The sequence below is a fragment of the Panthera onca genome, chromosome C2 (assembly GCF_046562875.1).
Source record: "Panthera onca isolate mPanOnc1 chromosome C2, mPanOnc1 haplotype 2, whole genome shotgun sequence".
In the NCBI taxonomy this organism is placed as follows: Eukaryota; Metazoa; Chordata; class Mammalia; order Carnivora; family Felidae; genus Panthera; species Panthera onca.
The window spans coordinates 7325936-7340043 of NC_138347.1; the positions used below are offsets into that span (position 1 = coordinate 7325936).

At 50.9% G+C, this 14108-nt stretch overlaps 1 protein-coding gene across 11 annotated transcripts in view; it reads right to left on the reverse strand.

The window, feature by feature from the left end:
* KCNJ15 (potassium inwardly rectifying channel subfamily J member 15) overlaps positions 1-14108 on the reverse strand; it is a 77381-nt gene that overhangs the window by 31465 nt on the left and 31808 nt on the right. For 7 of the 11 annotated variants that reach the window (XR_014138161.1, XM_078452773.2, XM_078452775.2 and 4 more), the window contains exon 2: positions 12012-12204. The exons of 3 other annotated variants lie outside the window; for them this stretch is intronic. The gene's annotated coding sequence lies outside the window, so the exon portion shown is untranslated. Of the gene's footprint in view, positions 1-12011; positions 12257-14108 lie in introns of all 11 variants that reach the window. One more of the 11 variants, XM_078452777.2, reaches the window with a different exon arrangement.

Genomic DNA, 14108 nt, shown 5'->3' on the forward strand with positions numbered 1-14108 from the left:
ACACAGCCCGGAGGTGGGGGCTCCAGCCCAGGATTTTCACCTCCTTTCACTACCCTTCTTCTTGCCAGCCATCCTAAGGAAGTGTGCTCACCTCGGGCTGGGAGGAAGGGGGTGCTGAAGAATCTGTTCGGGAATTGGGGCCCTGGGGTGGAGACAGAAGGAACCAGTCTCTGTTGTTCGATGGCTTCCCGTGTGCCCCAAATATGCGAAGACACCGGGGCTTGTAACACCAGTGCACGTTACCCTAGGGCTCCGTGGCTGGGAGTTCACACACTTGGATTTCCCATCCGGAATGTCTGCTTCCAGAATCCAAAGTCTCTCATCGTGAGAGCATCCTGCCTCTTTCTTTTTGAAAAATTTGTTTTTAATGTGTATTTATTTTTGACAGAGAGACAGAGCGTGAGCGGGGGAGGGGCAGAGAGAGAGGGAGACGCAGAATCTGAAACAGGCTCCAGGCTCTGAGCTGTCAGCACAGAGCCTGACGCGGGGCTCGAACTCACAAACCGTGAGATCACGACCTGAGCCGAAGTCGGACGCTCAACCGACTGAGCCACCCAGGCGCCCCTTGCCTCTTTCTTAACAGAGTGAACTTCTTTTTGTCAAGCTTCCACCATTACCTGCCAGGGGCTTTTTCTCTCTCATCTTTTGTTTCTTTCAGGCTTCAAGAATTCTTATCACATATGTATATTCTCCTCTCCAGAAGTTTCTGAAATATTACTCATTTGACTTTTGCTGAGAAAAATTAAGGCCTCCCCTCTTTGAATCCACGTATCCATTTTTCAAAAGGGCTATAATACTGCACTTTGTGTTTTGCTGAAGTTTTGTTTAATCACAGCACGGCACCAAAAACCCAGAAGGTATTCCCCGCAAAATAAACTTCAAGCTGTAGGTTCAGTGCCAACAACAGCTAATTGTTCTGAGGGAACTGGCATTGCTTGCTCGTTCTCTCTCCCTCGTTATGACTGTCTTTGTCAGATCCTGCTTGTGTTCACGAGGTCGCTGATCTTAAGAAAGAATAAACTTGAAAAGTCTTGCTTTAATCATTGCAGTAATTAGCAAATTTGGACACTGCATTATCTTTCCCTTTTTACTGGAAACACATTCAAGCATGGGCTTGTCGCTTTTCCAGGGCGTCTCGGGAAGACTGAAGCTCATAACTTGCAAAAACCAGGTATCCATCCAGGTACGAAGGAGCCTGAGTTGCTGGAAACTTCCTTCAGGAGCACATGTCAGTGCCCCTCCCCACTAAACCTATACGTTTACAATCGTGATAGAGGTCGATTTATCGGATCACTTGGTTGACTTTCAGGAGGAGAAGGACCGGGCTCGCCACCTTTAGAACGCAGAATGGAAGAGAAGAGACTTTCGCCATCGACGGGCTCAGAAGGGGCCATCCTGCGCTCCTGAGGACTCCGATTTGCCAGCCGCAATAATCTCTCGGTCCTCTGAGCTTTTACCTGGAGTGTGAATTGGGAAGAGTCTACCGAGCCCTCTCCACCCCCTTGTCTTGTTGGCATTGTCAGGCCACCTGCTGCTTCTTCCCCTCAACTTCCAGACCCGCTTCCTGCCCACTCTGATAAATGAGTCAAGGCGGTATCGGTAAGAGCATCTCCAGAACGTTCCTACCGTCTTTTGCTACTTTGGTCTTCCGTCTGCTTCTCTGCTGAGTCCTTCTCTTTCATTCTCTTCCCGTGCGGTGGACTTTTCCTCTCGTCTGCGTCCGCCCCCGCCCCCCACTGGTCCCCAAGGTCCTACGCTCACCCTCCTGTACTGCTCTTTATAGCACGTCTCGTGTCCTCTACCTGATGCTCTTGACCACACCTGGTCCCGTTACGTTAACTGTTGTTGACCGACAGCACCTCCTCTGAGAACAACTCTGTCTTTCCCTGGGACGCCCCTCCTAGAGAAGTGCCCAGAACTGACTTGTCCCAAACAGAAATCATATTATTTATCTTCCCCAAATGCAGTTACTCTTCCCGGTGTTTGGTCCCAACAACGGCGTCCTCGTTCTGCCACCTGTGAAATCCTTCCCTCCTGCCTAATGTAGTGCGAGCCCTTCTAATGGACCCTGCCAGTGCCTCCCTTTCCCCTTCTGTTACCGCGCCGGGCCCCAGGTCTTCAGGCTCTCTACTGGCCTCTCAACACCCCGTTCCGGCAAGTCACGTGGCCTGCACGGCCGGCCTGATATCCCTAGAGTGCAGCTCAGAACCCCCAAAACCAAAGCGTTCGGTGACCCCTCACTGCTTACCAAACCGGACCCCAGACAGTCCTTGGCAACCCGCCTGCCCCTGAGTCTCATCTCCGGAGGCTCGGCCCTTAAGGCTCTGGCCACTAGAGGCCAATGACCTTGCATCAGAGTTGGCTTCACCCCTTCTGAAGCAAGCCGCACACCCTCTGCACCCTGTTTTCCTCCTCTCGAAAACAAGGCTGATAGCAAAGCCCGCCAGGTAGGAGAGACAGTTGTTGTGAAGATTCAGGAGGACCTAGAACCAAGTTGTCTTTAGTGAGCTCTCAGCATCGCCTTGACCGTTGCCATCACTCCCCACCCCCACCCCCCTCCTCCCTGGTGCACCTGCCATTCTGCTCGCTCTGATGGCTCCTCCCATCCTGACTTTCAAAGTCCTGTCCACTCGCCTACGCTCTCTCAGATTCCCCAAGGCCTTTCCCGACCGTCCCAAACAGATCTGGTCTTCTCTCTTGACTATCCCCGACCGCTAGCCTGGCTCCTTGTGTGATTCTGTTCTGCCTGATGCCACAGACATTCTGCTGCACGAGTGGTTTCTACTATTTCTTCTCTTCTGTTCCCACCCGTACGTCATCACAGAAGCCGACTGGGGGGATCCCTGCGATCAAGGACCGCGTCTTCTCCCGTGACCACCCAGCCTCCTGCCCAATTAGCCAGCAGCACACACACACTGGGCGAAGGGGCTTGGGGCCGGAGCCCAACTCTCCCAACTCCTAATAGGAGTTGATTAAAAACTCATTCAATATACATTCCCCCCAACTTTGGGCTAGTGCCTCATAGACCATTTCTTCAGCTATCGAAAATTAAACAAAGGGTGCTGCAAAAAAGGCGAAGTTTAGAGAACATTCCCAGGAGGCTGGGCTAGACAGGCCAATATCCATCATTATAAAATTTATTTTTAAATTTTTTCATGTTTAGTTTTGAGAGACAGAGAGAGAGAGAGAGAGAGAGAGAGAGAGAGACAGAGTCTGGGACGGAGGGAGAGGGGTAGAGAGAGAGGGAGACACAGAATCCAAAGCAGGCTCCAGGCTCTGAGCTGTCAGCACAGAGCCTGACGCGGGGCTCGAACTCACGGACCGCGAGATCATGACCTGAGCCGAAGCCAGATGCTTAGCCAACTGGAGCTACCCAGGTGCCCCTACAAAATTTAGTTTTTTCAATATACATACCCTCACACAGCCTCACACTCCAAAATGCCATGTACTGGCATAGGCTGCTTCCAGTCGGAGTGAGATGCATTTGATCACAATCACAGCAAAGAGGCTCTTCTAAGGTTTAGTCCCGTAATATTTCATCCTCAAAATGGAGAAATCTTAGAAAATTCTCTTCGACTTAAAATTTAAAACACACTGAGAGCCAAATACCCTGATTGCCACAGGCACACTAACACAGGCCTTAACTAAACATAGCACTTGACGGAGACTAGAAACGACGTGATGCCAGGGCCTTGCCCCCTGGATTGGCCGCACCCTGGGTCAAATCCCCCTCTGCCTCCCGGGATTGCAGCGACTTCCTCCTCCTCTTTCTTTCCCCCTTGTTTCCATCCCCAGGATCCAACTTTCAGTGCACGCTCCCATGCCAAAGCCATGGAGTTTTATTTCAGTGTCCTTCTTTCCAAAATACTCTGCGTGCTGCTCGCTTTCCCCGCATGGGGTTTATTCAGCTACTTTGTGGTAGGTGCGTGCTGCCCCATTTAACCACTTCTAGCAGCCGGCCTATCACGTCGAAACGTTCACCGAGGGAAAAAAATGCACCAGTTAGTAGTTTTCAGATACATGCTATTTCAAAACACTTTGGATAAAAAGTTCTCTGTTGGCGTAAATGCAGGCCATGGTTCGGGTGAGGATGTAATTATAGCAAAAATCCCACCTTCGTGTCAATGCCTGTTGACTCAATGAAGATCGCCCAAGGAATGATCCAGACCAAGCTCTGGGAGCACCGAGAAAGCATCAGGTAAGTCTCCATTGTCCCAGAGCTTACAACTAGTCGGTAGGTGAGACAGACAGATAGGTTGCCTTGTAACGTAGGGTTGAGTGGGGTGAGCCAGCTCGTCCGGGAGGGGGGAGGGACGTCTACAGAGGGTTCCTAGCCCAGGCGTGGCCGGTCATAGATGGCCTCCTGGCAATGGTGCCAGACCCGAGTCTAAACCGGTGGAGAACATTTATCACCTCACTTATGGACAAGCAAATTATACACATAGTGACAATTAAATTATAGACAGTGATTTTAAAAAGAAAGATCTGAAGAGCCAGAATAGACATTATCTTTCAAAAGAATCATAAAAAACGATGCCTGTAAAACTCAGCACTACAAGGGCCTGATTGATTCCCAGTTTCAAACACGAAGTGTATTTAAAACTCACATTGGGGGCGCCTGGGTGGCTCAGTCGGTTGAGCGTCCGACTTTGGCTCAGGTCACGATCTCACGGTCCGTGAGTTCGAGCCCCACGTCGGGCTCTGTGCTGCCAGCTCAGAGCCTGGAGCCTGCTTCTGATTCTGTGTCTCCCTCTCTCTCTGACCCTCCCCCACTCATGCTCTGTCTCTCTCTGCCTCAGAAATAAATAAACATTAAAAAAAATTTAAAAAATAATAAATTAAATAAAACGCACATTTAATTCTGAGGCCCCAAATGAGATTCTGCCACTGTGGGCCTGCCTACGTTTAGTTTGTGGTTTTCAAAAAGCAGATAAAACTCGGGGCCAAATCAGGTCGATCAGGTGAGCATCTGACTCTTGGTTTTGGCTCCGGTCATGATCTCACGGTTTGTGAGTTTGGGATCCTCTGTCTTCCTCTCTCTCTGCCCGTCAAAACTCATATAAAGTGAGCAAGTGATTTACTCTAACTACCTGTTTGAGGCGTACTCCTATTTTCCCTTCGCATCTACTTTTTATGTCATGTTACATTTTACGTGAGGGGCTGTGAGTGTCTTTGGAAACTCACTTAAATCCTTAGGGAATAAGATGGAGAGAGAGAGAGAGAGAGAGAGAGACAGAGACAGAGATAAAGAAACAAAGAGGCAAAAAGTAAACACATTCTTAGGAGCTGACTATCTGTAGCCAGTTCCCGGTCCCAAAGGCCGGCCAGTCACCTGTAGGGATAGCGCAGGTCCCGAAGGTATAACTCAGAGCCAGGAAGAACACGAACACTGTAACATGTTCTTGGAGCGAATGACACCTTGCCACCCCACGCCAACAGTAGTCTGCAGAGGTGGCCCCAGTGCGGCCAGATGACATATTCATTGGAGGAGCGAACGATAGCTATAAGGAAGCGGGAGGTGGGAGGCAGTTCTGTCGCCCAACATGGTCGTACAACACGTGACTCCCAGTTAAAGCCTGGCTCTGCCGCAGGACTTCTCAGAGCTTTAGGATGCTGACGATGACTGTGGAGTTCCAAGGGGGGCCTACAGACCGCGGTAGCTTCCTATCTAAGCGTAAACCTTCTTTTTGCAGGGCGAGAGTTATGTGGAACCCTCTTCAGGACTCTGCTTGCCACAGAACTTCCCAGGACGGACGATGCTTTACTGTCTAGCTTGACTGAGGTTCAGGATACGCCCTCCTGCCTTTGGGCTGGGAGAACCGCTCTTGCCCCAGAAGCCGGAGCCAGGAAGTATAGGGCCAACGACTAGGTGGTCTCCCCCAGTTCCCAGGAGATCGAGTTATGGAGGCGCTGGAGTGGCACCCTCGCTGCCCCCCTCTTACCTCCTGCTGCAGCTCTGGCCTGCCTGGGAGAAGCCAGTTCTGCCCATAGGGGCCAGGTGGGTTGTGGTATCAGGAACCAGAACCCTGAGCATTTCTTGATCAGATCATCCCCGCATTTGTATTGATAAGAATCGAATCATGCGACCTAACACCCAACTCCTTTGTTAAAGACTGTTGTTAAGACCAACATCCCTATGATGGCACTTGTTTGGGTTTTTTTTTGACACTGTTTAGAGGGCAATTTGAGGGGATGTTTCATCTTTAATATGGACCTCGGGTGGAAATGATGGATTTGAAACTTATGAAACAAGATAAGATGTCGAAAATAAAGCCCCACTGTATGTTGTCAGCATTGGAATACTCTCTCTACACCTGCAGTTTCATTATTAATGTTTGGGCTACATACACACCCATGTGGCGTTTGTGACCTGCACTTATATGTCTGTGCATCATGTCGCTCACAGTTTGTTATATAAAGATCCCTTCCATGGACTTTTGAAGATACAAAGAAGACAGCGCAGATCCTCATTCTTTAGCATTTAAAGAATTCTAGACAAAGGAACCAGGCGCTCCAAGGCTTGTCCATTTCCTTCAGTTCCTGGCGGGTATGTGGGGAGGGCGTTTTTAGGAAGAGTACAGATGATGTCAAAGGTCGAGGTGCTTCAAAACAAAGGATAAAGTTTTCCAACGTGTTCTCCAAAGGGAGGAATAAAGGGCACCTCAGGAAGTGAGAAAGCCAGAACTGGGGAGCTGATCTTGTATTCTTTGGCACGGCGGAGTAGGATCGAGCAAGATACGGATGTGCCAACATTTGCAGGCACAAACATCGCTGAGTGGGAGCGTTATCTGCCTGGTAGGCATGGGTTTTGCAAGCATTCATACGGAGAAATGGCACTGTTCACTTCTGGCAGAACCGGGAACAGCATTAACAGAAACCGAGGGAAGAGGCTTTCCCTTGCCGGACACGGGGACATTTCATGGCCATTTCGGGAGGGACACCCCCCAGCCTGTTTGAAGAGAAGCACCTTTTTTTTTTTATTATTTTAAGTTTGTTTATTTGTTTATTTATTTATTTAGAGAGACAGAGAGAGAAAGGGAAAGCAAGAGCACGAGTGGGGTTGCGGTAGAGAGAGAGAAGTAGAGAGAGAGCATCCCAAGCAGGCTCATGCTGTCAGGACAGAGCCCCCTGAGGGGCTAGAACTCACGAACTGTGATCGTGACCTGAGCCAAAATCAAGAGTCAGACGCTTAACCGACCGAGCCACCCAGGCGCCCCGACAGGCACACTCTTGATGCCTTTAACATCATGCTAGGTCCTAGGCTCACGACTAGCATGGTATTCTTTGAGTTTTGACGTGAGCCCAGCATGAATCTCAGCGCCCACACACTCTGCTGTAGGAAAAGCAGCATTTTGATAGCAGCTTGCCCTTGGGCCTAGTTATGGCCTAAAGGTTTGGCCACGGCACAAGGATCTACATTTCACGGCAACCCGCCAGTGACATGAGGAACATTCTACAGATCGCCCGGATCAATTTTCCATACATCACCGATCATTAGATATGCGTAAGCACGATGGTATTTTCGCTTATCTTTGTCCAGTTACTTAGAGGGCAGCCAGCAGTTAAAATTTACATAAGCGAATGCAACCGATCCCTCAGAGATACTAAGTATCAGGCCTTTATTACGTATGACAGGGTGGATTTATCCTGAAGGTAATGACATTAGCTTCAAGATGCCTCACTTGGGCTGAACCTTTGTACCTAGTTTTCTAGTCACGTTTTTCCTTAAAGAGGGCCCCGACATTGAACATTCTTCAAGCTCCATGTGACCTCGATGAGCCTCTCGTGCCGGTACTCGAGAAAACACACAAGAATTTCATAGTCATCAGCCCGACACTAGGAAGCGACTTCAGCTGAAATACGATGTGGATTGAAACCCAAATCTGACTACCTGGGTCCTCCAAACAGCCCGAGAACTGGATCGCAACTCAGAAGCGTTCCCTGTGTCCCCCGTCGGCCCCATGCTGATCTGTGATCTCGGGGGCATGGTCAGGTTGAGAACCCAGACCCTGGGGGTTGATGGGGTTGGTCAGCGGCCAGGGCGGGCACACTGGCTCTTGGCCAGCGCCACAACCCCCGCCCCCCAAGGAACTGGTTACTTCTCCTTTTACTGTGGATCAACACGTATCCAGATTGCTCTGAATTTGAGCCACCAGAGTGGTGGGAAAGAACGAAACGAAACTGTTGCTAAATCTTTGCAACATTTCCTCCTGGCCTCAGCCCCCAGGCAGCACAGACGTGCTTTTCCACTGTAATTGCCAGTTGCTTCCTGCGGACATGTGTGTTTTTGTATCAAATATCAACACCTTGTCCTTCTCGTGTCCCGCCCGTCTGATGCTGTGAGCATGATCAGGCATCCCTGGTTCATGACCGTATCATGACTAAAACACCTGGCATTTTGCGCTCTAGAATTTTAGGTCTAGAACCACAGACTGTATTCTGGAATCAGGCTGTATGTGACCTTCTAGAGTCAACTTGGATGGTGCTGACTATGGGTTTATCGATCTTTCCACCTGTTACGGCATCCTGCCCACTGAAGGGAACACAGGTACACAGACCCCTCACGAGCTCTGATGACCTTTCTTTAGGAGAAGCGTTTTGGGCTAAAATGCCCTGGGAATATGGTCAGCATTTCCACGTGGACTCCAGCTGCGCCCTGCTGAGTGGAGAAGCCCTCACCACTGTCTGCATTAAACCCACAGAACATTTTGTGACATTCGTCAGATTCCAGTTTCTTGCCTTGTTTTATGCAAGAATGTGGATTTTGCTCATTTCTCCCCCTTTCATCTCAACAAAGTAACACTTACAAGATAAAACTTTTTTTTCCCCCCAGAACATATTTTTTAGATTATAAATTATTTCCTTCCTTCTCTGCCCTCAACCCTCCCTGTCAAGGTGGGGAAGCAGGATGTCCTCTTGTCCTTTAGTTGAGGGAAGGCTTGGCATTTCTAGAACTGCTCACTTCTGGCCACACGGTTCCCTTCACCTGCCTGTAAAAGGAGCGACGGGGGAAAGCTACCTGAACGGCAGCAGAGGGCCAGGCGTGCTGGGTCAGAGCTGTCTGCTTCCCGGGCACTGCATCCTTGAGGGGCACAGAGCAAGGCTATCCCACCACCCAGGGCTGCCGCACCCCACTCTCCAGCTGCCCCCACAGCCCCGCGGCCAAGGTGGATCCATGACATGGAGGCGAAGGGCAGAGGAAACCGAAGGATGGATAATAACCTCAGTCTGATATGCCCCTCGCATCTGTCCATGAATACGCAACACCTTCTTCTTTGCAAGCATCCAAACTAACGTTAACTCTCGCCATAGCTTCCTAATTATTTTTGAAGTCGAGCTACTTTGACTTGAAGGGCGAATTCAAACACATTTGGAGATACCCGATTTTGTCCAGTGTGAGGTGCTTAATAAAATTTCCGCGGGCAGGAGGAGTGGGGAGGGGCACGTGGGTGGCTCAGTCGGCTGAGCGTCCGACTTCGGCTCAGGTCATGATCTCACAGTCCGTGAGTTCGAGCCCCGCCTCGGGCTCTGTGCTGACAGCTCGGGGCCTGGAGCCTGCTTCAGAGTCTGTGTCTCCCTCTCTCTCTCTGCCCCTCTCCTGCTTGCACGCTGTCTCTCTCTCTTTCTAAAGTAACATTAAAAAAATTAAAAAAAAGACTTGCGAAAAGACAGTAGCTGAATCACCTATAAAGACTGCAGGAAATGATTAGGGAGGTTTATATGCCTTGAACAGGGGATAGTAGTCTGTGCCCTCTCATGCTTACGGCTCTGTCTGTGGACTGCTTGTGTCCCTTCTAAGGTTCTGATGCGGCCAGCAGGCAAATACAGTCCACAAGCAGCTCAGGACTCTGACGTGAGGCATGCGAGAAAGTCAGCGGATGACTCCGTGCCTCTATCCGGGGAGGGGGTGCGGCAGGAAAGGCAATTTCGAGTGTCTGACGTTCACTGATTAGGTCTGAAAAGGTTTGCCTCTGTGCAGTCGCTGCCCCACATGGGTGGGTTTTCTTGTGCTGAGCGTGTTGCTGTCTTTCAGGTATATAATTACACACACATGCGCGCACACACGCACACACCGAAACAAGAAAGCGCAGCCCTTTGGAGATCTCCTGCACGCCAGGGCAGAGCCGGGGTGTGCTGAGCCCTGTGTGAAGAAACCCGCAGACCCGATTTTACTGGCTCTCACGGCCGCTGGCGTGGGAAGCCTGGGGTCTCGCTCTCCTTCCCTGCAAACACGGGCCGTCTGCACTGGCTTGAAGTGTGATGAGAGGAAATCGGGGAAACAGCACTTTCCGTAAAATGACCACAACTGCTGGTGGAGGAAGGAGTGGTAAGAGGGTGGGAGGGCTTTTTAAAAATGTGTTTTCCTTAAGCTTCCAGAATCACAACATTCAACCTGGTCTGTTCCTGCAAACCCCCAACGATTTATGCGTTTATTTAACTCGGTGAAGACCTGTCAGCTCCGTTATTGGATTGGCATTTCTGGGATACGGATGACCCCGGTCTGGTTAAAGTCTTCTAATTTGCAACCTCTAGGGGAGACTTGCCATGTTACCTCTGGGTGGCTCCCCGCATGCTCAGTGATTACATTTGCAGCTAGAAAAGAAGGAAAACTGCTCAAAACAAAAACAAAAACAAAAACAAACCATAAAACCCACCCCCCCGGGGAAGGAAGAGCGGAGGAGGGAGCCCTGCATGAGGTAAGTGCTGACTTGCACGGCCAGCGTCCTGATACTTTCCACCAGCGGCTGGTGTTTGAATTGAACACGAGTGGTGGCCGCATTTGACTCTCTCCTTTGGATCCTTAGGACAAGTTTAAATCGAGAGAATCTGTCACCTCAGGCTACGGCTGCTCGTTACACAGTTGTGTAAACATTTACAAAGACAGGACCCAATAGGGTAAGATCGGGGTTGGCAGTCGACTGTGCGTGAGTATGAGCGGGGTTCTGAGGTTTCACAGAAAGGACTTGACCAATCCTTTGTCAGTTTCTTTTTTTTCAAAACGCTTCCTTTAGGTAAACACACACACACACACACACACACACAAGAAACAAAACAAAGATTAAACTATTTTCCGCTCGGAAGAAATAAACCCGCGCGCGTGTGAACCGAGCGGGGCACACAGTTCGGGTCTTGAATTCTGTCCGGTTGAACATCGCGTTGTGGGGTCAGTTTCCCGACCCGCGACACAGAGAAGCTGGGAGGTCAAGAAACACCTCCTCGGACGGCAGGTTCTCATGTCCTCCAGGGGACGCAACGCGGAAGTGCAGGCAGGAGATACAACACCGGTTTCACGGGAGCCGGGTGGAAATTTCACGCCGAGTGACATTGCTCAGCTGAGAGCAGCGTGAACTCACAGGAAATCACACACGGGTTCTAAGGCAGACGCCTTCCCCCGCCGGGCCGTGAACAGGGTTCCTCATGTTTCCGAAGCCAGAATTGTTTACCTACCGTGGAAAACTTACGTAACTTTCTCCCTCTCTCTCCCTCTCTCTCTCTCTCTCTCTCTCTCTCTCTCGTGAGGGTAGGTAACAGATTTTAAACCATTCCGGTGAGGTTTCGCCTTACGGCAGCCCACCCTGACTTCTCCCCGGACAAAGGAAGCTCACGGCCAGAGAGCGACCCAAGAACTATGTCATCCCTGCAAATCAGTACCAAACCCGCTCCGACAGATACCGTGAGAGAAAACACTAGCAAGGGGAAGCCGGAGTCATTCCGTCCCTCCACCTAGATCACTTACACCCACAGCAAACAAGACCACATCTGGATATGGTTTCCCAGGCAGGAATAAAGCGCTTTTTTTTTTCCTTTTTGCCCCATCATTAAGTAAAAACCCGCTTTCCACATGCAGACGGCACTTGTAAATCTCCCCCAGATAAGCTAGGAAGTTTTGAATGATTTAAGTGAGTTTTAAGAGACTCACCAACCCCCTTCATTGCCTTGGAGTAAAGTTTTCCAGAAAACCCTGCAGCTGGCTGAGGGCTCCGGTATTGACCGAGGCGCGTACCTCTTACCTGCGGGGATGCACCGGGCTCCTGGCTAGAAGGCAGGCGGTGACCTGGCAAAGAAATGGTCCTGGTGATACAGGTCGCCTTGGGAAAGATCGGTGTTTGGGTTGGTTCTCTCAGAGTGAAGAAAAGTCTCTCGCTGCTCGCTGTCAGTCAAAAACTAGTTGGTACAAGTTTCAGGAGGATTTACCTGAAGGAACTGAAGAGAGGAGGAAAGAGATTGGGAGAGATTGAGCGGAGGGAGGAGGGACCTGGAGGGAGGAGGGCGGGGGGGGGGGTGGTGGGGGGGGGGAGGGAGAGAGAGGGAGAGAGGGAGAGGGAGAGGGAGAGAGGGCTCCATGATGTCAGCAGTGTGCCTTAAGGAAACCTACAGACCAGCAAAACATTCTAGTGGACACCAGCCCTGAGGTCCCTGAACACCTGTAGGAGAGAAAGCTGATGTCCTTTTCAAGAAAAGGGCCATTTAGCCGTTGAGGACACTCGGGCCTCTCAAAGCCTGTTTTTAGGCCCTTTTGCCTGAATAAACCATAAATAAATAACCAGACGCTCTCTTCTAGCCAGCTCCCCTATACCTCCTGTCCCCTCCTCCTCACCCTGTCCCCACGGCAGCTGAATGTTAACAGAAACTCCTGCCTCTTGGGAAAAGCAGAGGGAACCTGTACCGATGACTCACATGGTGACTGTATACATAAAAGCAAAATATCACCGAGAAAAACTGTGTGCTTTCCGCTCGATCCCCTTACGGCCATGTTGATTTTTCCTACAGCTTCTGTGTTCTCTGATCAGGAAGCATAAAGACGTTGGACGGATATGGGTAAAATCAGGTTCTTCTGGATCGCGGAAGCTGGGGTTGAGGTTCCCTGTTGGAATCTGGTTTCCAGCGTTTGTGTGCAGAGTCTGGTGCCTTTATGACTTCCGTCCTCGAAGCAGAAGGCTAAGGGGGAAGCCTCAGTGTCTGGAAATGGAGGCAGAGTTTGTTTCTGGGGCACAGTGGTAAGTCCTCCCTCCACCAAGCCATTTCTTGCGGCCATGGCCCATCCAAGGGAGGCCCGTCCAAGGCCTGTGCGGGTCTCCAGGCTCCCCGTGGCCAGAGTGCACAGGGGCCCCAGCAAACTCCGAGGCGATGACTTTCCCACAGGCGTCTGCCCCAGTGAGACCTCCTGCATGGGCCCAAAGGCAAGGCCAAGGGAAGCGAAGGCCGTCTGTCACAAAGGTGACGACGGCACCCTCACACCCACCCTGTGCAGGCACCTCGGAGGGCTCAGGGCTCTGCGGCTGCTTTATGCTGAATGATTTGTTGGAAGCAAATGATACGTCCCCTCCCCTGATTTTTGGGGTCCGCGCTGCTGTGCATTATCCCCTCGGCTCCACGCTGGGCGCCGCTGTGGCTTTTCAGGCGGCCGGAACTCAATGGGGGCAGGAAGGGGTGAGGGGTTATTCTCCTTTTTAAGGGGGGATGTCTGAAAGTCCCTATTTTGTCCCACCCCCTCCCTTGACTCCAAGGACTGGCGTCAATCATTCCCTTTTTTCCGGTTCCCCAGGGGGAACAGTGCACCCTTCCCTTTTGCCCTTCTCTTTCCCGGGAAGCAAGGGCTTCCTCTTCTGCCCGCAAGAGTACGGTGGCCCCTCTGGGAAGATGCTGGGCTCCCCGGGGGGCTCAGGGCTTGAGAGGATGAAGACGACACGGAAGGTGCAGACACCTTCCAGCTGGTGATCTTACTCCAGATCGTAGAATCGGACGGACATCATAGGAGGCTCGTAAGGAAGCCCCATATAAAACAGGTAGGGGCACCTGGGTGGCTCAGTCAGTTGAACATCCGACTTCAGCTCGGGTCATGATCTCACGGTTCGTGGGTTCGAGCCCCGCGTCAGGCTCTGTGCTGACAGCTCAGAGCCTGGAGCCTGCTTCCGATTCTGTGTCTCTCTCTCTCTCTACCCCTCCCCGCTCATGCTCTCTCTCTCTCTCTCAAATAAACATTAAAAAATTAAAAAAGAAATAAAACAGGTAAACACAGAGGTGGAGAATAACAACCCAACTGTTGTTATTCTCCCAACTTCAAGGTCTGTCTATATCCTACCTCAGGTGATTGGCACAGGCTGTCC